The sequence below is a fragment of the Ascaphus truei genome, chromosome 4, assembly GCF_040206685.1.
Source record: "Ascaphus truei isolate aAscTru1 chromosome 4, aAscTru1.hap1, whole genome shotgun sequence".
Taxonomy (NCBI): domain Eukaryota; kingdom Metazoa; phylum Chordata; class Amphibia; order Anura; family Ascaphidae; genus Ascaphus; species Ascaphus truei.
Window position 1 is genome coordinate 228,839,368 of NC_134486.1, and position 23,808 is coordinate 228,863,175.

Consider the following 23,808-nt stretch of genomic DNA (forward strand, 5'->3'; position numbering starts at 1 on the left):
AGTTAGCATGTTAAATGTTAAAGTTCATTACAGTACAATTAGAAAAAGACTGAATAAGTATGGTTTGTTTGGAAGGGTTGCCAGGAGAAAGCCTCTTCTCTCTAAAAAGAACACAGTAGCATGGCTTAGGTTTGCAATGTTGCATCTGAACAAAACACAAGCCTTCTGGAACAATTTCCTTTGGACGGACAAGACCAAAGGGAGATGTTTAGCCATAATGCACAGCGCCACGTTTGGCCAAAATCAAACACAGCATATCAACACAAACACCTCATACCAACTGTCAAGCACGTTGGTGGAGGGGTGATGATTTGGGCTTGTTTTGCAACCACAGGAACTGGGAACCTTGCAGTCATTGAGTCGACCATGAACTCCTCTGTATATCAAAGTATTCTAAAGTCAAATGTGAGGCCATCTGTCTGACAGCTAAAGCTAGGCCAAAATTGAGTCATGCAACAGGACAATGATCCCAAGCACAACAGCAAATCTACAACAGAATGGCTGAAAAAGAAAAGAATCAAGGTGCAGCAATGGCCCAGTAAAAGTCCAGACCTCAACCCAATTGAAATGCTGGGGCTGGACCTTAAGAGAGCTGTGCATAAACAAATGCCCACAAACCTCAATGAACTGAAGCAACGTTGTAAAGAAGTGTGGGCCAAAATTCCTACACAACGATGTGAGAGTGATAAAGTCATACAGAAAACAGTTACTTAAAATTATTGCTGCTAAAGGTGGTTCTACAAGCTATTGAATCATAAGGTATACTTACATATAGTAGTTACATAGTAGATGAGGTTGAAAAAAGACGTAGGTCCATCAAGTTCAACCTATGCTAAATTTAGACAACAGATACTTTATCCTATATTTATACTTACTTATTGATCCAGAGGAAGGCAAACAAAAAACCCCATTAAGGGGAAAATTAATTCCTTCCTGACTCCAAGAATTGGCAATCGGTTTAATCCCTGGATCAACATCCTTCCCATGTACTGTATACTTATTTGGTAAATCCCTGTATACATTTCCCTTCTAAAAAGATGTCCAACATTTTTTTGAACAAATCTATTGTATCTGCCATCACAGTCTCCATGGGTAATCAATTCCACATTTTAACTGCCCTTACTGTAAAGAACCCCTTCCTATGTTGCTGGTGAAATTTCCATTCCTCCAACCTTAAGGGATGGCCCCGAGTCCTTTGTACTGCCCGTGGGATGAATAGTTCTTTTGAAAGCTCCTTGTATTGTCCCCGACTATATTTGTATATAGTTATCATATCCCCTCTTAGACGCCTCTATTCTAATGTAAATAAATCTAATTTAGCTAGCCTCTCCTCATAAGTTAGATTTTCCATCCCCTTTTTTAATTTGGTGGCTCTTCTCTGCACTCTCTCTAGTTCCAGAATGTCTTTTCTAAGGAGTGGTGCCAAAAATTGTACTCCATACTCAAGGTGTGGTTTTACTAATACTTTGTTAAGGGGCATAATTATGTTTACTTCCCTTCCATCCATTGCCCGTTTGATGTAAGATAAGATCTTGTTTGCCTTTGCAGCTACTGTATGACATTGGGCACTATTGCTAAGCCTGCTGTCTACAAGCACTCCTAAATCCTTCTCCATCAAGGATTCCCCCAATATATCTCCATTTAATTTGTAAGTCGCCTTTTTATTCTTGCATTCCAAATACATAACCTTACATTTATCTGTATTAAACCTCACCTGCCATTTACTTGCCCACGTTTCCAGTCTCTCCAAGTCCTTCTGAAGAGAAATTACATCCTGCTCTGATTCTATTACCTTACACAATTTAGTATCATCAGCAAAGATGGAGACTTTGCTCTCAATCCCAACCGCAAGGTCATTAATAAACAAGTTAAAAAGCAGGGGTCCCAGTACCGATCCCTGAGGTACTCCACTCACGACTTTAGCCCAACCTGAAAAAGTTCCATTTATGACAACCCTCTGTTGTCTGTCCTTTAACCAGTTTTCAATCCAGGTGCATATATTATTACTGAGTCCAATTTTCTTTATTTTGTACACCAAACTCTTGTTTGAAACAGTATCAAATGCCTTTGCAAAATCTAAGTAGACCATATAACTGCATTACCCTGGTATCAATTCCTACTTACCTCCTCAAAGAAACAAATAAGATTAGTTTGGCAAGATCTATCCTTCATAAATCAATGCTGACTATTACTAATAATTTAGTTTTCCATTAGGTATTCCTGAATATTATCCCGTATGAAACCTTCAAGTAGTTTCCCTACTATTGAAGTCAGGCTTACAGGTCTGTAATTTCCTGGTTGTGATCTAGCTCCCTTTTTAAATATAGGCACCGCATCTGCTTTACGCCAATCTTGTGGTACTGAGCCTGTGGAAATGGTGTCCTTGAATATTAAATATAATGGTTTGGCTATTACTGAACTTAACTCCTTGAGAACTCTTGGATGTATACCATCAGTACCAGGTGCCTTATTTACTTTAATTTTTTCAAGTCGCTTATGTACTTCTTCCTCAGTTAACCAATTGTTCATTAATATGGAGGTTGTGGCTTCCTCCTGCGGCACTACTATTGAACTTGATTCTTCCCTGGTAAACACAGAGGCAAAGAATTTGTTTAATACCTCAGCTTTTCCTTATCTCCAATAATCTGCCTACCCATCTCACACTGAAAGGGTCCTATATATTCTTTTCTCATTTTTTTGTTATTATGGTACTTAAAGAACTTTTTAGGGTTGACCTTACTGTGACGATAGTGAGGGTTTGGCCCAGGATTAACGGGGTTACTCCCCAAGGGCCCCCCTCTAACCTCGCCAGGGAGACAAGGGGTTAACTGGGCTGAGGTCCAGAAATGTGATTTAACCCTTGTTATAACATGAAAATGCTTATTCCCCTGTGTAAAATGTATTGTTGCTGGGTCGGTGTCTGCATAACCCACCCACTGGATCATTAAGGGGTTAATAAGCTACAGTTTAAGGAAATTCCACTGTATTGTGTCTTTTCAGGAAACCTGGACTTCAAAGGGCTTAATTGAAGTTAAATGTGAAAAGCAGAAGGGTTTTTTAGTGTACAGTATGTTAATACCTGTTTGCAGCCAGCCCCTGAGTCTGGGGGTGCAGCCTCCGGGGAAACCCCCCAAGTACCCACATAGGGGGGCATATAATTTTGATATTTGTGCCTCTCTGGGGCAGTCTTACAATGTGCAGGCCAAATGCTAATAACCTCTGCCTGCCTTTGTAATGCGTACCAGGACCAACTGGGTCTATTCACGTTTGATATGCAAGCTTCCTCACTGGAAGTGTATATCAACAGAGAGGTCTGGGCTTAGGTGTGATACATAAGTGATCAAGAGAATGATTACCTAATTGCTATGCAAGGCCCAGGAAGCAGCCAACAGGTACTGCCCTAGTTGGTTATGCGAGAAGCTACAAGCCTACTTCAAAAGGTTTTGTTGATGGGGGTACGGGTGGAGCTACCCAAGAAGGGAATCAAAAGGAGTAACCTTATTAAATATAAGAATATTATGAGATGTCCTTGGCTGAAAAGGATAAGAATTACATATTTGTATTCGTGGGACTTAGCATATCTTTGGGAGTCTAAACACTGTATATGTATCTGCTGCTAAATGCCAGATATTAATATCTCTATTAATTTTTATATTACACTGTAATGTTTGGTCTCTCTGCGAGCGTCAGGTGGGACGGAATGTATTAATATATCTCACCTGACTGTATGTATTACTGACCTCAAGTTATGAGGTGATTTGCAGTAAATATGACATTTTGGTTGAGTTCTGAGAAACTGCAACCCCCTGCTATGATAATGAGCAGGAATGCCAGAATTTACATCGCGTGGTCATCAAAGGCTAAATTGCTAATTGCTTATGCTTGGCCCAACAGACAAAAGGAATTAACCAGAGTAAGTGTAACTTTTCACACTGGACCCTGGAAGCCCAAAGTCAGCTTCAAAAGCTTCAAAGGGGATTTTACTAGACGGCACGGCGCCCTAAGCTGGGATGCAAGGGTTAAAATGATATATAAGTCAGAGCCACCCTTTTATACATGTTGTTCATGCAAAGTGCTTCATGGTTCTTCATTGTTCTTCATGCAAATGATCTTCATGCCTGCATGTCATCAGGCCTGTTGTGCTATACCATCTTGATTGCTGAGAAGAAATGCCATGCATGTGTCCTGCCTGTTTTGCTGTGATGTCAACTGAAATATGGGAGAAGTGGCCAGTCTGTAATCCTGATGGCTTTCTTGCCATAATCTTTAAGTAAGTGTCTATATTTTGCTGTTATTGTATAATCTGTTGTGTTCACCTTTATCAAGGAATAAATTATATTTTATCATATCTAAGTCTCGTCCCAGTTCAAACCCAGGTATATATATATTTATATATAGTTTTGGTGTAAATTACAGCCTGTCACAAGCTACCGTGACACTTACTTTCTATTGCAATCCTTTTTTCATTATCCATTTTTGCTAATTTTATAGCCCTTTTGCAATTTTTGTTACATTCCTTATAATTCTGATACGATGTCTCTGTCCCTTCTGACTTAAAGAATCTAAACACCTTCCTCTTCTTGTCCATTTCCTCCCCTACCTGTTTACTCAGCCACATTGGTTTTGACTTATTTCTTTTATACTTATTACCCAAGGGTATACACTGATCAGTGTGCTTTTCTAACAATGTTTTAAAGACTGCCCATTTATCTTCTACATTTTCCCTGCAAAAACATAATCTCATTGTATTACTACTAGATTAGACCTCAGGTTATTAAAATCTGCCTTTCCAATGTGGAAGGTCTTTGTTGAACCCAAGTAATCTGTTTTTTGATTATTTATTTCAAATGAGACCATGTTATGATCACTGTTACCCAAATGTTCCAGGACTTGAATATTTGTTATTACTTCTACATTGTTTGATATGACCAAATCCAGTATTGCCCCTCTCCTGGTTGGTTCCTCAATAATTTGAGTCATATAATTTTCTTTAAGCACCCCCAAAAACCTGTTTCATTTTGTTGTAATGCTAATCTCATTGCCCCAGTCTATGTTTGGATAATTAAAATCCCCCATTATGCAAACATGACCCAGTTTTGATGCCTTCTCCATTTGCAAAAGTATTTTAGCTTCCTCACAGATATTTGGTGGTTTATAGCATATTCCCACAAACATTTTCTTTATACATTTACCTCCACTGCTGATTTCTATCCACAAAGTCTCTACATTTTCATCATTCCCTTCATAAACATCATCCCTTATAATAGGTTTTAGATCCGGTTTAACATATAAACATACTCCACCTCCCCTTCTATTTGTTCGATCCTTGAGAAAAAGGGAATAACCCTCTAAATTAACTGTCCAGTCATGAGTTTCATCCCACCCTGTTTCAGATACGCCTATGATATCATACTGCTCCCTTGCAGCTATTAATTCAAGCTCACCCATTTTATCTGTCAGTTTTTCACACATGGCTTCTCCATTTTGGTTTTATTTTTGATAAATAAATCATGGCACGGTGTAATCTGTCATGTGTTGTTGTTCCTCTGAGGTTGTATTTACCTCATTTTAAGACCTGCTAAGGATCAGATGATTGTTATTATGTCCTGATATGTAAAACCATAGAATTCAAAGAGGATGTACTTTCTTTTTCACGCAACTGTGTATATATATATGTGTGTATATATATATATATATATATATGTGTGTGTGTGTGTGTGTGTGCGCGTGTGCGTGTGTGTGTGTGTATATAGGCATGATCTACCCACTGTACAAATGAATGGGTGAAGGGTAGGTGTAGTTGCCTTGGAGGGTGGTTAGGCCGCCTGGGTGGGTATCGGGACAGGGTGGGTTAACCCCTTATTTACTTTTGCTGTTATGAACCACTAAGTTGATTGAGGGGCTAGGGGACATTAGATTGAATTTGCAGTGTATTATTCTGGCAAACGAAGGACAGGGACCTTGCATTATCCTTATGAGGACACCCATAATATTGGCTGTGGTAAGTAGAACTGTATTTATTAACTTTATTTATGCTGGTTAACGTGTTATAATTTGCAAGTAATCTATTATCTATATCTGGATAAAAGTTATTTTGCCCATTACTGTACTGTATGTATGTGGTGGTGGTGGTGGGGAGTATTGATTTAAATGTATGACATGTTTATTTATTTATAGTACATACAGGATTGGAACTGCAGGTCTGCGGGGACCTATGGAGACAACCCGAGGACCCCAGAACGGGAAGAGGAATGTAAAGAAGGGAAAGGGGGAGGGGGGGAGGGAGAGGAAGAGGGGAAAGGAAAAGGGGGAGAGGGGGAGGGGAAAGGAGGGGGGAAGAGGGTGTCAGAGGGGGTGGGAGGCGGAGGGGGGAGTGGAGGGGGGAGGGGAGGTAAAGGGGGTGGAGGGGGGAAGGAAAGGGAGGGAGGAAGGGAAAGGGGAAGGGGGGGAAAGGGGGAGGGAAGGGGAAAAGGAAGGGGGGGAGGGGAGAAAGGGGGAGGGGAGGGGAAGGAAGGGAAGGGAAGAAAGAAAACATAAATGTATTTATGTCATCTGGACAACATTGATATTGATAATTGATTTATAAAAAATGTTGGAGTTCCCAGTCTACATTCATTCCGAATGGACTAAGTTTATCCAACAGAAAAATCCACAACATTTCTCTCTGGTTAAGATAAACGCGTTCCCAATGTATCAGCTTTTGAAAAAAACTAATTTTGGGCCTTCTTTCACAATCGATTCAAGATCTGAATCTAGTCTCAAAAAATTCCAATGATGTTTAATTATTTTCTTAATATCCGTAGCTTGATTATTATATTTGGTAATAAACAAAGGGGTACTTATTCTGTCAATATTATTACAATTCCTTTTCTTTTTTAATCCACAGTTATTGATAAAATCTGTACGATTAAATTGGGATGCATGATTTAAAGCTTTAGAAATTACAGATTTATTGTTTCCTCTTTGTTCAAATCTAACAGACTTTTCTTGAGAATGTATTTTAAACATCCCCTCCCCTCCCCCTTTCTCCCCTCCCCCCTTCCTTTTCTCCTTCCCTCCCCCCCTTCCCCTTTCCCTTCCTCCCTCCCTTTCCTTCCCCCCTCCACCCCCTTTACCTCCCCTCTCCCCTCCACTCCCCCCCTCCCCCCCTCTGCCCTCCCCTCCCCCCCCTCCTTTCGCCTCCCCCTCTCCCCCCCTTTTCCTTTCCCCTCTTCCTCCCCCTCCCTCCCCCTCCCCCTTTCCCTTCTTTACTTTCCTCTTCCCTTTCCCCTTTCCCCCCCCTCTCCCCTTCCCCCTTCCCCTCCCCATTTTCTTTATGAATAAATGTATTTTTCATATAGTTATTACTTGTTTGCCATATATTTCTTTTCGGAAATGAGTAAATAATTTTTCTTAAAAATAATTTTATATGTTTATAGAGTCTTTCTGTTTTACATTCACTTCTTTGTGGAAATGAGTTAAGAATTCTGATATTGATAATGATAATTGATATTATACACTATGTAATAAAACCATGTATTGTTTTTTTGAATTGAGTAATATATCAGGGAATAAGATAATGTTACCATCTGCATTGCTAAATTGCAAAATCCTTTATGCCATTGTGAGTTTGTGATAAATAATTTTCAATATGTATCTTTAGAATGTTTTTAATATATATAATTGTGGTGATTTTTGTTAGATTAATGTCAGCCGTAAAGTTTTTTATTAATTCATGTTTTAGAGCTATGGGAAGGTAAACTATGAAATGGGTATCTAGCAGATGATTTTTGTTTGCTATATATATGTTTATATCTAACAAAGTTATGATCTCCCATATAGCTGTTTGTTCTATATCTGTCCGTTCTTCCCAGTAGTGACGCATGTATCTTCTCAGCCCCCACTTTTGGAGGGGAGGAGTTTCAATCTTGAATAGGAGGAATACATTGAAGCAGTGACGCATGTACCTCCTCGGCCCCCACCTTTGGAGGGGAGGAGTTTAAATCTTGAGTTGGCGGAATGAATTGAATATACGACCCCTATTGGCTACACTACAGGGAAGTATGGGTATTTTAAGGTGTCTTGTTCATAAGTGTATATCCACTTTGATAAAGCGCGGAGAGATGCGCGAAACGCGTTAGAGTTTTTTTTTCTTCGGCTGCTATGTGCCAATAAAGCTATTTACCAGTAAAGAGCCCCGGTCTGCAACATTTCTTCTCCAGAGCAGATGCACCGCCTGAGTTCTTCTCCTATCTTCTATCCACGTTTACACTGGTTGGAGCACGCTGACGTGCAGGAGCCCTTCCTCTCAAACAGTGAGTTTATTTCATTCATAAGTTTACCCCATGCAAGATATTCCTCGGGTCAGAGGCTATTGGGGAGACTTTAACACTGTTATTTACTGTGAGACAACAAGGGGTTAAATTCCACATATGGGACGTCCCTGAGAAGCATTATAAAGAAAGAATTATACTATTTTACTGCTGGATTCGGTTGAAGTGGCACCGCTAGGGAGTTTTATACTCCTATTTCTTCTTTAGTGTTTGCAGCACCGGAGGGATGGACGGGATGAGGATGAGGACGGCCTTCATCGTGGCAGCCTGGCAAGGGTGAGTGCAAGATTTATTTATTTTATTTATGCTGATGAATGTATTTTAAATCGGCAAATGCATTACTATCCATATGTGCATAATAGTAATTATTGTACTGTATGTGTTAGAGGTTGGGGCGGGGCGGGAAGGGGTTGTATTTATTTAAATGAATTTTTGGGGGGTTTTTTGGGCGCAGGATTGGTACTACAGGCAAGCGGGGACCCACGGACACCCGCGGGGTCCACCCGAGTGCCACCGCCATCCTATAGTATAATTCCTACAGTATGCATCCCCCCAAAAATTAAGCTATTTGATGTATGTTAGGGTGGTATAGGGGTTGTTGGGGACACAGGGGGTGTTTTTTTAATTGTATATTGCAATTTTTATTGGGGGCAATTGTCCCCAATAAACATGCTATTGTGCCTTAACCCCTTCATTGCCTTAGCGGATAGCCGCTAAGGTAATGAATCTGCTTTAATGTATTTTTTTTAATAGTGTGCGGGGAGCAGGAGGTCTCCTGAGCTGAAATGCTTTTATTTCTGGCTCAGGGACCCCCTGCTTCCCGAGTTACAGGCCCCGGTATGGGGCATCGGATGCCAGTGTCGACGCCATTTTTATTGCGTCCACGTCGCGTGACGTGTGACATGTAAATAATGAAGGAGATATCGGCACCTCATATCTGGGCCTGAAACTCAGGAAGCAGGGGTCCCGAGACTGAAATCAATGTGGTTCAGCTCAGAAGACCCCCTGCTCCTGCAAACGATTAATAAAAATCATATTGAAGCAGCTTCATTACCATAGCGGCAATCCGCTACTGTAATGAATTATTGTTTATTGTTATGTGTGTTTTGATACTAGTGTAGATGTGTAGGGGGTCTCCTGAGCTGAACCACATTGGTTTCAGCCCCTGGGAACCCCTACTTCATGAGATATAGGCCCCCTATGGGGTGCCGGTATCCCCCTGAAGGATTTAAATCCCCCGGTAACGTGACATGAGAGCTTTTAAAGCACAGGGGATACCAGCACCCCATAACGGGGCCTGTATCTCATGAAGTAGGGGGCCCCAGAGGCTGAAACCAATGCGGTTCAGCTCAGGAGACCCTCTGCTCATGTACACTAGTATTGTGATGCATATTTATGCTTCATGATCGCCTGTAAGTGCCGTGCATGGAGACGCAGAGTCTCCATGCAGTTCTTACAGGCTTTTTTTTCTATCAGCTATCGCACTTTACAAGTTTAAGCGCTATAGAGGGGGGGGGGAGGGGGAAAGCAGCTTGCGCGATCTGGCATATTTTTGCTCGTCCGGAATAAAATGCCCTGAACATGTTAGTGAATTGCGCCTTTGACTTCACTTTTTTTTCCAATTGGGCGCAAAAACGTTGCGCTTAGTGCATAGTCCCCAGTCTCTCCCTTTGCCTTTTGTTGTCATTTACCTGTTGCACTTATCCCTATTGTTTTAATTTATTTACCTGTCATTTTGTAAAGTGCTGTGTACATTGTTGGTGCTATATAAATAAAATTATAGATACATATACGAGAAAGAAAAGTGCAATAAAAAAATCCTATCTGTCTCAACTAGGAGAATAATCTGTAAAAGTAATTTTCAGGAATTTCTGAAAATGTTCTCGTGCATGATTTCTACCATACAATGTCTGTGGCTACATTCCACATAATGATCACCATTAAAAGACAGTGGACTTTACAAGTTTCAATAGGAAAGGGTTGAATTATTACAGTATCACCGCACCTTTAGCCTTTGGTTTTCACTCCAATTTTTGAAATGCCAAATGGGAGATAAAGCAATAGAAAAAAAACTCCCTGCCACTGGCTGATAAACAAAAGTGTTTTGATCCGTGGTTACATGTTTGTATAGGTCATCTTTGTGTCAGTCATAATTATCACCTACGGTATTTAGTGGTTCATTTCAGGTTTAATAACCTCTTACGCAGACATCTGCTCTCAAGCAACAACTGTCAGGTTCAAGATTTCAAAGAATAATTGTTGTCTATACACAAACATCCTCCTATCAAAACTGCATATGTTTTCAACATAGATCGCAATCAAATTCAAGGCAAATTCCCTGCTATATTGTATCTGAGCCTGCATCACCTACACTAGTCTGTACAGATTAGTTGGCCATTGTGGTTCGATTTGATGGTACCATTTGAGAATATTGCTTTTAAGCATGTTAAAGTAGAAGTTGACATTCAGAATATCAGAACAGATATTAAAAACTGACATGCTGTAAAAGAAAGCAATACACATCCAATACCCTAATGTGTTCTATACCCAATATGTCATAAATAAGTCATACAGATGCAGCAGCCATTATGCAAACAAATCACGGAGCCGTTTTCGTGTGCTCTGCTGTATTCCACGTGGCATTAACGCAGCCAATCGCCCAAGGCACCTGTATTTATCGCGGTTGCTTTGTTTGAATTTCATGGATTCTGTTTCTTTGTGTGCAATTAAATGCAATGAAATCAATGAATTGCAATGTGTACAGTACTGTGCTACTGTGCTACTGTGCTAATTTCAGGTGTTTAAAAACCAGAACACTAAAATGGCATTGCCTGCACTCGCGTCTTAAGGCGGTACGGTTGGAAGAAATCACGCGCCATGACATCTGTACGTCATAAATTCAATACCTTCTAAATGTTCTTTTATGCAAACTCTTATGTACACAGAAGGAACTCCATAACATTTTCTCATACTGGCCATTTTGATGGATTAGAAACATCTGTGTAGTAATTACTACATTTGTTTTCCGATTTAGAATTAATATGCTTATATACAAACTGCTGGGGAATGTTCATTCATAAATATAGTATATTTTTAATTGTGTCTCTAATTCATTTTACATGCGATACTGGTTTATGGAAATTACTTTGATAAAGTCCGTTAGTTTTATTCCTATGCATGCGTACTTATCACACCGAAGGTGATCTCCTTAAATGTGCTTGATAAATGACCTGTATATTTAGAAATCCATGACATCATTACCATTATTAAAAACTGGAATGAAACAAAACTTTCAGTGAAATAGGGTAACAATTATTATCTGCATTATTGACATTGAGTCAATTTTAACTTGCCTTTTAATGTCTATTTATCAAATTACTTTGCATCAACATTGCCCCTCTTGCATTAGCTAAATGTGTGGTAATGCCCTATATTTATAATAAGGAATGAGCTAAGGGGGGTGAAGCGTAATTCATATACAGTATACATCACATGCATTGCTATTTGCATATTTTGCACTTATATCCATCCACTTTCTATGAGTAAAATAATCTGCACATCAATGCTGGTTTTAACCTACAGTACAGTAGTCTACCCACTAAACTTAAATTCATTGTATAATTCATTATACTGTATATAAAATGGAAACAAAAGTTTCATGGATTTGATGCAGTTGCTAGAGGTACTGTAGGAATAAAAACGAATTGAGCAATATATGACGTTAATGCAGCCTGCGTGATACATAGTAATTTCATATCTTTACTTTTGACTATGGTTTTGTTAGTTAAGTACTAAATTGTAGAGGCCAGACTTATTTTTTTGAATAGCCTTGCTAGTTTTATGTATGTACTGTATAGTCAAATGAAAATCAAATATGACTGCATAATAGAAGCCATGCTGGTATTATTATTATTAGCAAATTGCTGAAATGTAGTTTGGGACTGTAGGTAGTTGAATTGTATTCTCATGATTCTACTATTAAATAGATTTTTCTGTACTGCTGTGCTTGGTACTACTGTACATTAATATTGTAAAAAGCGTGTATGCAGTTTTAGAATTGTGTGGGTAATTTTGACATTTACAGCTAAACTGAATATTTACATGGTTATTTTTTGGTCTTTTTATTACTCTTTGACATTATTAAATCTAACAGCTTGTGCCATTCTCTAGCTTAATTTCCTTTCAGCGTATCCACTAAAATGATTATGTGTTGTTTCCATCCTCACTCATTCAATATACAAGCAGCTGCAATTGGCAATGGTATATAGCAAAATAAAAATGCAATATATCAAGCATGAACTAGCATATTTGTATACTTTTTCAAATAAATCAAATTACTGCATTATAATGTGTTAATTAAATACTGTTGTTGTTATTAAATTTATTACATTTACTGCCTGATTCATAAAAGCACAAAGGCAACTCAATGATTTATTGCACAATGAAATAATAGATTTTGGATACTGTTGCATTTCTAACATACTGTATACAGATGAAGCAAGACTTATTGTACTTGCGGCCACGGAGACAAATGTGAACACCCGCGGCCCATCCGTGGCCACAAGAACAGAAAGTAACACTCTGGGGATCCATCCTTTTGAATGGGACCACCACAGCTTTAATCCTTCTCTTGATGGGAGAGAGAATGCCAGTACTCACCTTCCAGATGAGCTGCACAACAATCTACAGCCGTGTCTCCATCTCTCTGTCTGGAGCCATGTCCCTGCAGTGCTGGTAAGACGCAGACATGTATTTCCTTACCATGGATGACTTATATGCCCTTATATGGGCTCTGCAACATGAGGGGTAGACTACATGGCCATATTTAGTTATCTAAGGCACAGGACACGTAACACTGTAAAGCCCTTTTATGATGTAGATGTCCAAATATGGGCGTATAGCTCCTCCTCATGATATAGCCCCATATGTGCATCTACATCATCCAAGGGAAGGAAATTTAGCCTTGTCTCTTACCAACACTGCAGAGACACGGCTCCAGGCAGACAGACTGGGACATGGCTGCAGATGGCTTTGTAGCTCATCTGGAAGATGAGTATCACTATTCTCTCTCCCTGCAGATGGCGCAAAAGGATTAATGCTGCAGGGTCCAATTCAAATCGTGGAACCCCACAGAGTTAATCCTATTGGGCAGTTTACTGTCTTCAGAGCCGCAAGAGCTGTAGCCACAGTACAGCCGTACCTGAACAGTGAAAGTCACAGCAGTCTTGCTACATCTGTACAGTATTAACTTTTTCATTGTTAAGATTTGATACATTTAATCAGATGTTTGTCTGTGCGCATGATATTTATGAAAGCATCACGTGCCCTGTAAAACATTATTTCTTAATTTTCCTTTATTTCTGACTAGCAAAGTGAAATTCAAGTACATTTAAATTTCCATTCATGCGACACATTATAATAATAAAGATTACTGAATCATGTTTTTATTTTTATACAGTAATTGATAACATTTACTTCTTAATTTTGCCTGGTACATGACAAAAATATTGTAAACCTGAAATTGAAAGACATTCATGGGTGGATTTACTAAATCCAAACGTGAAAATAATTAGTTTTTTTTCCTTTGATAAATCTGTAATATTTTTTTACACCGGTTTTGCCTCAGTTGTGTAGCCAGGAGACTTTAGTAAATAACACCCTCAAGTCTTTTATGGAATTATAACAGGCTCAATTTTCTATCCTGCAAGTAATTGAGGAAAATAAATACATTTGACCCCATGGTGTATGAGGACATCTTCCACTTTACAAGTGCTTTGGGCAGGAGATTGGGACATACAGTTCACTGTAAAATTGAAAGTAGAAGGCAGCACCTCTGTGCAAAGGCAGACCTCTTTAAAACCATTCTCTAAATAAGTCCAAATACCAGGAATTTAGCTAAAACAAGAACAGCCATTATTCAAGCCTTAGTTAACATCTTATTCCCTAAGCGAATTATATACAAAACAAACATCTGTAATTGAGCTCCTTAGCATAAGGTTATGCTATCTCTCCTAATGGAGCTTTGTCAATATGGGATGAATATCTTTTATACTATGATAAACTCATTTACATGCCATTTAGAATAACAACTATGATTCATAATGGCATGCTTTTAATGGGAGTAAACCCTGGTTGATGTCACATTTCTGCTTTAGTGACACTGTTTTATGGTTAATGGGCATTTGCTTAAGTTAACATTGTGTAAAATAGGCAAACAAACCTCAGTGAATTTGGGAAAAAAACAAGACACAAGTACAGTATGCAGAACATTAATCACTTTAGTAAGTGGACCCTGCTTCCAGATGACATATAGATAGCTTCAAACAAACCTCAGTGAATTTGGGAAAAAAACAAGACACAAGTACAGTATGCAGAACATTAATCACTTTAGTAAGTGGACCCTGCTTCCAGATGACATATAGATAGCTTCTTGCCCCTGAGTCTTTATTTTATGGTACTTATAGTACTCACTGTTTGCACCTCTAACCTTACAAATTTTGCAAATGGCCACTATATATATATATAGAGCTCATTTTTTTAAGAGAAAGGGAAGTTCCTACTCATAGGGATAAGGGTGGCTTGAGTGGCAGCTTGACTACCGGGCCAAGGTTACCAACCCACTGCCACTCTGTGGGATATGGCAGCACAAGCAGTAATGGGTTCATTTTAAGAAGGATATTAGGAGGCAGTGTTCAGACTGGTCCTGTTGGAGACTTTAAATAGCATGCTGCCAGAAGGGATATTCTTCCGTTCCTTCACCCAGGAGGAAGCAGCAGCTCCACTTTGAGTATCTTTCACATTAAAGATGGGCCTGTCTGCAGTGCAGGGCTTTCAAACGGCTTATGTTTCTGTGGGTTTACTGCAGACCTGATTTAGGTCACAACCACACAAATGTCAAACGCTGTGGAGAGTCCTCCAGATTGTCTGTGCACTGATAGAGAAGGAGGTGGTGGACCCAGAACACAAGGGAATGCCTACATTGGCCCCACTTGTTCTCAGGTAGGAGCATCTCAATCTGTGGTAAAAGAACTGAAACTACCATTTAAAGGTCCATGAGATTTTATAGCTTATTTAAACAGACTTTTAGGGCAGAGTATTGAGTGCTTTCCACCCAGAAATAATTTTTATCATATGTTATTGTGTAGTGTATATTCACAAAATGATTTTGATGGTGTGGAAAGCAGATTAACACAATGGGCCTCTTCAGAAAGCCTCGATAAGGCCCTTATCGAGCACTTATCGCTCAAAATGACTACTCGTATTCAGTAAGCCTCGATATGTGCTCGATAACAGCCTGTATCGACGCAAAATCTTATGATCAAAGAAAATCGCCAATTGAGCGGCGATCAGCCGCTTATCGACCATTTTCAGAAGGATCATAAACTTGCGCGATTCTAGTACCCGCGAGTTGGCTGACGCCGCCTATCGCAGCCCTAAAAGGTGATCTTCTCACAAATCCAATTCACCTCCAAATTAGGTAAATTGGTGGGGAGATGCCTTGATGAGCTGCGATGTGTTGGGACTTAGACAAAATCAGGCCCTTTTCCTGCCTTGGTTTGATGCCGGGGGTCTCCGGAGCTGATAGCCATTAATATAAGCACCGGAGCCCCCGGTGGAATTGGTTCCCACGATCTGATTGGCTGAAATACCATATGACGCTGGCCATCTTGGATTTAGTGATGTCCTCTTAAAGGCAAATGAAGCACATCCATTTTGATTGGCAGGCATCATTCCCTTTAAGTGACGTCATTTAAAAAAAAAAAAATTAAAGTCGGAACATGGTTTTAACAGCCAATCAGGTGGCTGTTAACCATTTTGAGGCTAAATGTGATGTCACAAGTCCTATTTAAGGCCGTGACGCCTCATTTGTTTTGAAATGTATTTAAATATAAATTTCTTTCATAGTGTAGATGTGCAGGCGGTCTCCGGAGCTGAACCGCGTTGGTTTCAGGTCCAGGGACCCCCTGCTTCCCGAGATACAGGCCCCTTTATAGGGTGCCGGTATCCCTCTGCATTGAAATGTCCCACGTCACGTGACCGGGTCATTTCCTTGCATAGGAGATACCGGCACCCCATAAAGGTGCCTGTATCTCTGGAAGCAGGGGGTCATTGTACCTGAAACCAATGCGGTTCTGGTCCGGAGACCCCCTGCACATCTACACTATGAAAGAAATGTATATTAAAAAAAAAAATTTTCGGGTGACATTTCCGCTGTGAGAGGCGGCTCTCTCAGAGCCGCTCTTTCTGCAGCAGAAATGAATCGGCGGTTTAGGCCTTTTCAGAGGCTCGATGCTCTCGCTGGTAGCAACTTGCCCATTTTGGGAATTTTGCTATCACAGGTAATCGAGGCTTTCTGAATACCGTGATAGCAAACCCCAAAAAAACGGCATTTTAAATGCCCTGGCAGTAATTTTTATCAACCTTCTCTGAATGAGGCCCAATATGTTTTTATGTGTGGGTTAAGAAGTAAAAGGCATTCGTATGATTGCAGTGTACATATTCATCAGAATAAGATTGCAATTATAACTCATTTTAGAAATTATAATAAATAAAGATAAATAAACCCCTAATGAAAGGTTAGTGATTTAATAGTTACATAGTTACATAGGAGATGAGGTTGAAAAAAGACATCCATCCATCAAGTTCAACCTATTCTAAAGTTAGACGACAGATTTTTATATCCTATATTTGTACTTACAATATGTTGATATAGAGGAAGGCAAACAAAAAACCCAATTGAATATCATTTAATGATATCTCATAAGGGGAAAAAATAAATTCCTTCCTGACTCCAAATATTGACAATCAGATTACTCCCAGGATCAACATCCTTCCCATGTTCCCTTATTTGGTATATTCCTGTATACCTGTATAATGAAGTGTCATGCGTATTTCTCACAATGAAATAAATCTCAATACAACACCAGTATCTTGTTTAATATAAAGATCTAGCAGTACTTACTGTCTCTGGAGCCGTAGCTGGAAAAGAAAAAAGCCGTGGCTCTGGAGACACTGCATTCTGTTGTCACGCTGCAGGGTGTCCATGCTTCTTGATCGAACACCCAGCAGCATTAATCCTGCTGCCCCACTGTCGAAGACAGTCTCTCTTGCTACAGTACATCAGTAATGGAAGAGTTTTCAGGAAGTGTGTGGTTTCTGGTTATATTTCAGGGTCTCCCTTGATCCCCAACATTTTTTGTGTACATTGTCCTGAATGAAGTGAATTCATAACATAGGACTATTCTATTCCTATAGCTGAAGAACCTACAGTTTCTGAAAAAAATTAAGTTGTATCTAGGGATGGGAGAAATGTTTGCAGAAATTAACGTTCAAAAGTTCTTTTTAGCGGTGGAAAGCCACCACTGTCACTAGCTATTAGCACATTTTGCAGGTATCTCAGATGTGCTTCTTTTTGTACACAAGGAACATTGAACTGGAAACCAGAAAGTGGAAGTGTTCTGCTTTTAAAGGAAGCCAGTTGGAGGGGCTACAGATGTGAGCAGTGAGAAGTAGAACTCAAAAGTATGCTGAGACTAGAGCTGCCAGATGTCCCGTATATATGGGATTATCCCTTTTTTCAATGAATTGTTGTCCCTGAAAGGTTTGTCGGGATGCATAATGTTCCTGTATTTTAGGGATGCACACAGGTCCAGTCGGCAGTAATGGGTGGAGGAGAAGGATGTCGGTGGCAGAAAGAAGGTGGGAGACGGTTGCTGCTGTGGAGGACAATGGCAGCGGAAGAGAAGGACAGGGGTGGATGTCACGAGAGAAAATACGGTGGGGTCATCCGGGCTTCGTGAGCCAATATATCCAGCTCCAACTGTGCTTTGCTCTTGTGTCCCGCCGGCAGTCCATAAGCATAACATCGCTCCACTACCTGGATTCTGGTCCAGGCATGGTACTGCTAAGCCTGATCACGCATGATGGGATGAAGGGCTCAAGGGCGAGTACAGAGAAACAGTGCAATACTTCTTGTTATATCTTGCCAAACGTATTTGTCTGATATCACTAGTCTTAGGAGCTCGCACTCTACGCAGCTACCACTGTGTTCCAGAGTCTCGCATTAAACTGCAAACACAGGTTCAATCTTTATCCCACCACGCTGCCACCAATTAATATATATGCTTGTCACGAGAGAACAGACAATATATCTAATAACCGGGCCAGATTGAACAAGACTATGATATAGTAAACTGAATGAGTTTATTTCCTATGAGCACAACAGACAATACATCAAGCAAATAACATTACAGAAATATTTACACTTACTGGGATTGGACAAGGAGATATTCAGCCGAATAGCAGCTCCTTAGTTGTAATAGGTCACAACAAGCACGACAAGCACAGGAATAAGGGGTGCAAGCAACTATTTAGATGCAGGCCCCCCATTTACTAACATGGCAGTTCAGTTATTGGTGAACAATTATCTTGTCCCAATCACCGGTTGCCAGGTAACGTGAGAAGCTGGGTTTACCCAGCCCCTCAGTAATACACCCCTCCCCTGTAGCTACTTGGCCAGCCCATTTAAAAAAAAACTATGACCTGATGCCTTTGTTGCCATCCTGTCTAGCAAAAATGCTTATTGGGCAGGGGTCTTTCATGTAGGGTGTTACGTTTGACAGGTCACAATGGTTAGTATCCATCTGTGAGAGCTGGCTGCATAGGCAATGAGGCGAGTCACTTCCCCGGATGTACAGGCTTTTTACTCACTTCTGAGGAACTTCTCCACAACAAAGCCTTTCAAGTAGCCTCCTTTGTTCAGCATATGGCCTCATTAACAAATCAGACGACTCATATAACTCACACTGCCTTTCTGAATAAAAATATGGCATAAACTATTACATGGGGAAATCATACTTTCTCTTGGTAAGAAGGGGTTAACAATCCCTGGGCCGCCTGCTATAGGTGGGATTTAACTTGTGTCCAAATATCACCATTATAGCATGTATACAATGAAAGATATAATTTTTTCGCTTTATCCATTGTCAGGAATACAATACAATACCATTTCTCCCTCTCTCCATGTTAATATATAACATACAGTAGCAATTAATTCTACTGAAGCAGGGGGATGCAGATCAACATATACACAATATGGTTAACCCTTTCCCTCCTGACATGATTTATACACACATAGTAATAGAACATAGACTGCTGGGGAAATACATCTCAGACCTGGGGCAATTCTGCTGAAGCAGGGGGATGCAGATCAACATATACACAGATCCCATTAATCCCTCATTCCCCGATCATGACAGTGGAGCAGGGGCAATTCAGCCTTCTGGCCATCGAGTCATGTAGTCTATATATTTTAATGTGTGTGTAGATATAATAATATTAAGAACCACTTTATTCCATATAGCGCTTTTCTCCCAATGGGAATCAAAGCGCTTCACAATTACAATACAGCACATGGTGCGCAGTATTGTACATAGGATTTTTACAGACACAGTATATAATGTGCCAAAAGGAAGAAAAGGTATACAGATGCATCGGCCTTTATTCGATATACGCGTTGGATCCCTTTGCTTAACGGGTGATGGAGCTTGATTTCTCAAGATATTCTCACGTTAAGACACGAGATTAGTAGTGTTTTGATCGAGTGCAGAAAATAGCATTTTAGCGTTGTCTGCAATACCGTCGAGAAACTGAAGTGGGTGATCGCGAGATGTTGTCTTAAAGATGTACTGTAATTGCAATTCAACATGTCTTTTATTGCCTTACAATACTTCAAGTGCGTGTAATTGTAATTTGAAGAATAACGTTATGAACGTTACTGCTGCGGCTCATCTGAGTCTAACACATCGCCGGTTTTTCCCTGGCTTTTTCCTGGAATGCGACGCACTTCACCTGGAGCATGCCGCATTAATTTTGCATTCTCAGCCACGGGTCATGCGCGGTTGACGCGCGGTTGATGCGTTTATTGAGAATGGTTCGGATTTAATAGGTTGCAATTCTTCGCGTGTCCGCCAGATGGCAGATATTCATGAATTGTAATGCGCATGCACTTCAGTAATGTGTCGACTTGCAGGTGTTTAGTTTAAAAAAGATACCACAGTGTGCTATTGTAACTTGGCCTTGAGACTGAAGGAAGAGGTTGCAAAAATGTATCAATTTAGGCTTTTCATATTAAAGAAAGACAAAGACCAGTTTCGGTTACAGTATTCTCCAGAGACCTGCCGCCCGCCATGAGTGTTCAAGTGCAGCCCGTTTTCCAAAAACCCGACAGAAGTTACGCGTATTTGATATGGGCCGCGATTAATGCAAAAGATGATAAGATGGCAACAGTTGTTCAAATTTATCAGTATTTTATCGAAAACTATGACTTTTACAAATTTTCGCCAGCTCCTCATACGTGGAAGCGTGCAAGAAGGAAAAGGTTATGTAGCGATCCCTGTTTTTATCGTATTGAGCCACAATTTGTTGGAGGGTATTGGTGTGTATCACCGGCTTTTTCCTGTATCTATGATCATGCAGACGGCAAAAGGCGAAGGGTCGTGTTAAAACCAACTAAGAAATGACAGTCGCTGCCAAACAATGCACCGGCACCGGCTTCCGATAATGGTCCCACCGTCAGTGACAACCCTGAGCCTGAGTCAGATTTTGCGTGCAGTTTCGATCAAGCTTGCATGTACCTAAGCAATTTCCAGCCTCATCAGCTGACTACAGGTGGACTAGTCCCGCTGCAAACTATCGACGTGGATGATCAAGAACACTGGACTGGCAGTGGACCGGCGCCGGCGCCAGCTGAATGGGAAATTCTATGGTGAGTATTGTTGCCGTATTATTTTCTGTGTTTTTTTTATTTTGACAATACAGTATCAATATCGGTGCGATTCAAAAGTCAAGAGATTCTCCTGTGAGCAATATCATTGGCTGAGCGGCTTCTACAGTACTGTACTGCAGATACTGAACAATTGGTGGAACGCTAGGCGCATGCGCATTGGAACCTTCTTGAAACGCATATGCGTGTCATTACATCGACGGTAGGCGCATGCGCATGTGAACAGGAGACGCCCCCGAGAAAATTATTGGTGGGACTGGCTGGGAACTTCTTTAGACCATTACAGTAAAACTTTTATTTTTGTTTTTCCTCAGAAAAGAAAGCGGCTAGTGGATGGATTTCGATGGATAATATCGCTTTGTGTAACAATGCCTGCACATTGCTGAATCGGATTTAAAAAGCCATGTACCAGAGTCTACAGTTTAGTGGCCGTTGTTATTGATTAGGATAGAATACTGTACCTGAAACAGTATGCTGATGTTTTCCGGCCGTACAGTATACAATACTTTTTTATATACAGTATACTGTGTAATAAACCCGAAAAAATAAAAACTATGCATTTATTCTACATGTATTACAGTGCCAGTACATACAGTACAGTACAGTATGTGTCTTCTATTTTTTTTAATACTCTTATACTGAGCATGCCAACAGTATACAGTGCAGTATGCCTCGACATTCTAGAAACACTGCATTTTGTTACAGTAGCAAAGGAGCCAATGGAACAATGTAAAACAAATCAACATGTACTTTTATTGGTGGAGTAAGTACAAAAACATTTATTTACAAATTCTGTACAATGTAGAAACATTTTAAGTGCACAGCAATTCAAAACATCGACAGGTGTATGGTTTACTGCTACAGTAGTGAAAACATTTATGTATAGAAAGTAAAAACATTTACAGTCAGTCAGTATGGTTTACAGTCACATGCTTTAAAAACAAATTCTTTATTCATAAAATATACAAAACCCAACATCTCCTTTATTAAAGTCAAAACATAAACAGTGGGATGGTCTGCAAAACCGTCTGCACCAGTACAGTCCTCGAGGGCAGCAGACAGGCCCGGTTTTCAGGACAACCTTGAAAACCGTGCCTGTTTGCGGCCCTCAGGGACTGGAATTGTGCAGGTCCTGTGTGTGTGTACAGCAAGTTAAAACATTTCTGTATAAATACAAGTTAAAAAACACACAACAACATCTCCTTTATTTAAGTACAGCAGGTCAAAACATGTACAATACAGTTCAGCACAACAGTATGGTATTACTTGGTAAAATGCAGTATACAAAACGCAACATCTCCTTTATTAAAGAAACATACAGTATACAGTGCAGTGGGATGGTGTGCAAAACAGTCAGTCAGGCCTGCACCACTACAGTGCTCGAGGGCAGCAGACAGGCCCGGTTTTCAGGACAACCTTGAAAACCGTGACTGTTTGCGGCCCTCAGGGACTGGAATTGTGCAGGTCCTGTGTGTGTGTGTACAGCAAGTTAAAACAGTAAGTTAAATACAGTTAAATACAATTCAGCACAACAGTATGGTCTTACAGTTCCCGTGATTAAACCATAAAGTCCACCACATTGTCCGTCCATGGCCGATTCCTTGCATGGCGCAAAACACCAATAATGCAGTCTCGAACGCCTTTCATTACAGGATCTGTAATTGATTAAAACGCCGCATTTCATCCAGTATGTTCTTTCTTAAATTGGCAGGAAGCGCCTTTTTTACGCGATTTCCATCGCAGCTCACTCTGAAGGCCCAGTTGCAGTACAATGAGTAGGGAACATGGTGCTTAGAAAGTAACAAGGCATACTTGTGTGGTGCATTGGCACTCATCACCCTATACTTCTCCCTGAGCATCGGTGGCAGATCGCACAGGGTGATGTCGGGCACCGTATCGATGCGAGCGAATGAAGGTCTTCTGCGAGCGGGTGTGCTTGAGGCGACAGGCGATGGTAGGTTGTCTGGGAGGAAGCTTTCCTCCGGTCTTTCTCGCCGTGTTGTCTCCTGGCGTGGTCTTGACGGGGCTGTCATGTCCTCCTCAAAAACATACATGTACACTACATCTTCTGGTGGAGGATGTTCGCTTGGTGATGGAAGGGGGTCGATGCTCCCATTCATCACATCCATGTCACCCCCCTGCTCCGGCGTCGGGGAAACAGGGGCATTAACACCGAGCAAATGATGTATACCCGCTATGTCAGCCTCTATCTTCTCCATCCGTCAATCCATCCGTTGATCCATATGTATCATCCGTTGATCCATATGTAGCATCCGTTGCTCCACATTTAACATGGTCTCCAGAAGCAAATCTATCGTTTCTAGCACAATAGAGTTCCTGGGGAGATCCACACTTATCCCATTCAGCATCCGGTCTAACGAGCTGCTTCTTGTGCATGGCATGTGGACATCTGGGTGGATGGGTGCAACGGACGATGAGATGGGGGTTCCATGGAGAGAAGCGGCAGCGACGTCGAAGAAGGGTGGAGGAGGTGACCTGTGGATATCCGGTAGAGGAGAAGCGGCAGCGTCATTGAAGAGGGATGGAGAAAGTGACCTTTGGATTTCCGGGCAAGAAGCAGAGTCGTCTAAGAGCAAAGGAGAAAGTGACCCGTGGATTTCAGAGGCAGCAGCGTCGTCGGATAGAACCGGAGAAGATGGCCTGTGGGTTTCCGGGAGGGCTGCGGCAGAGTCGTCGAAGCGTATGGGAGGA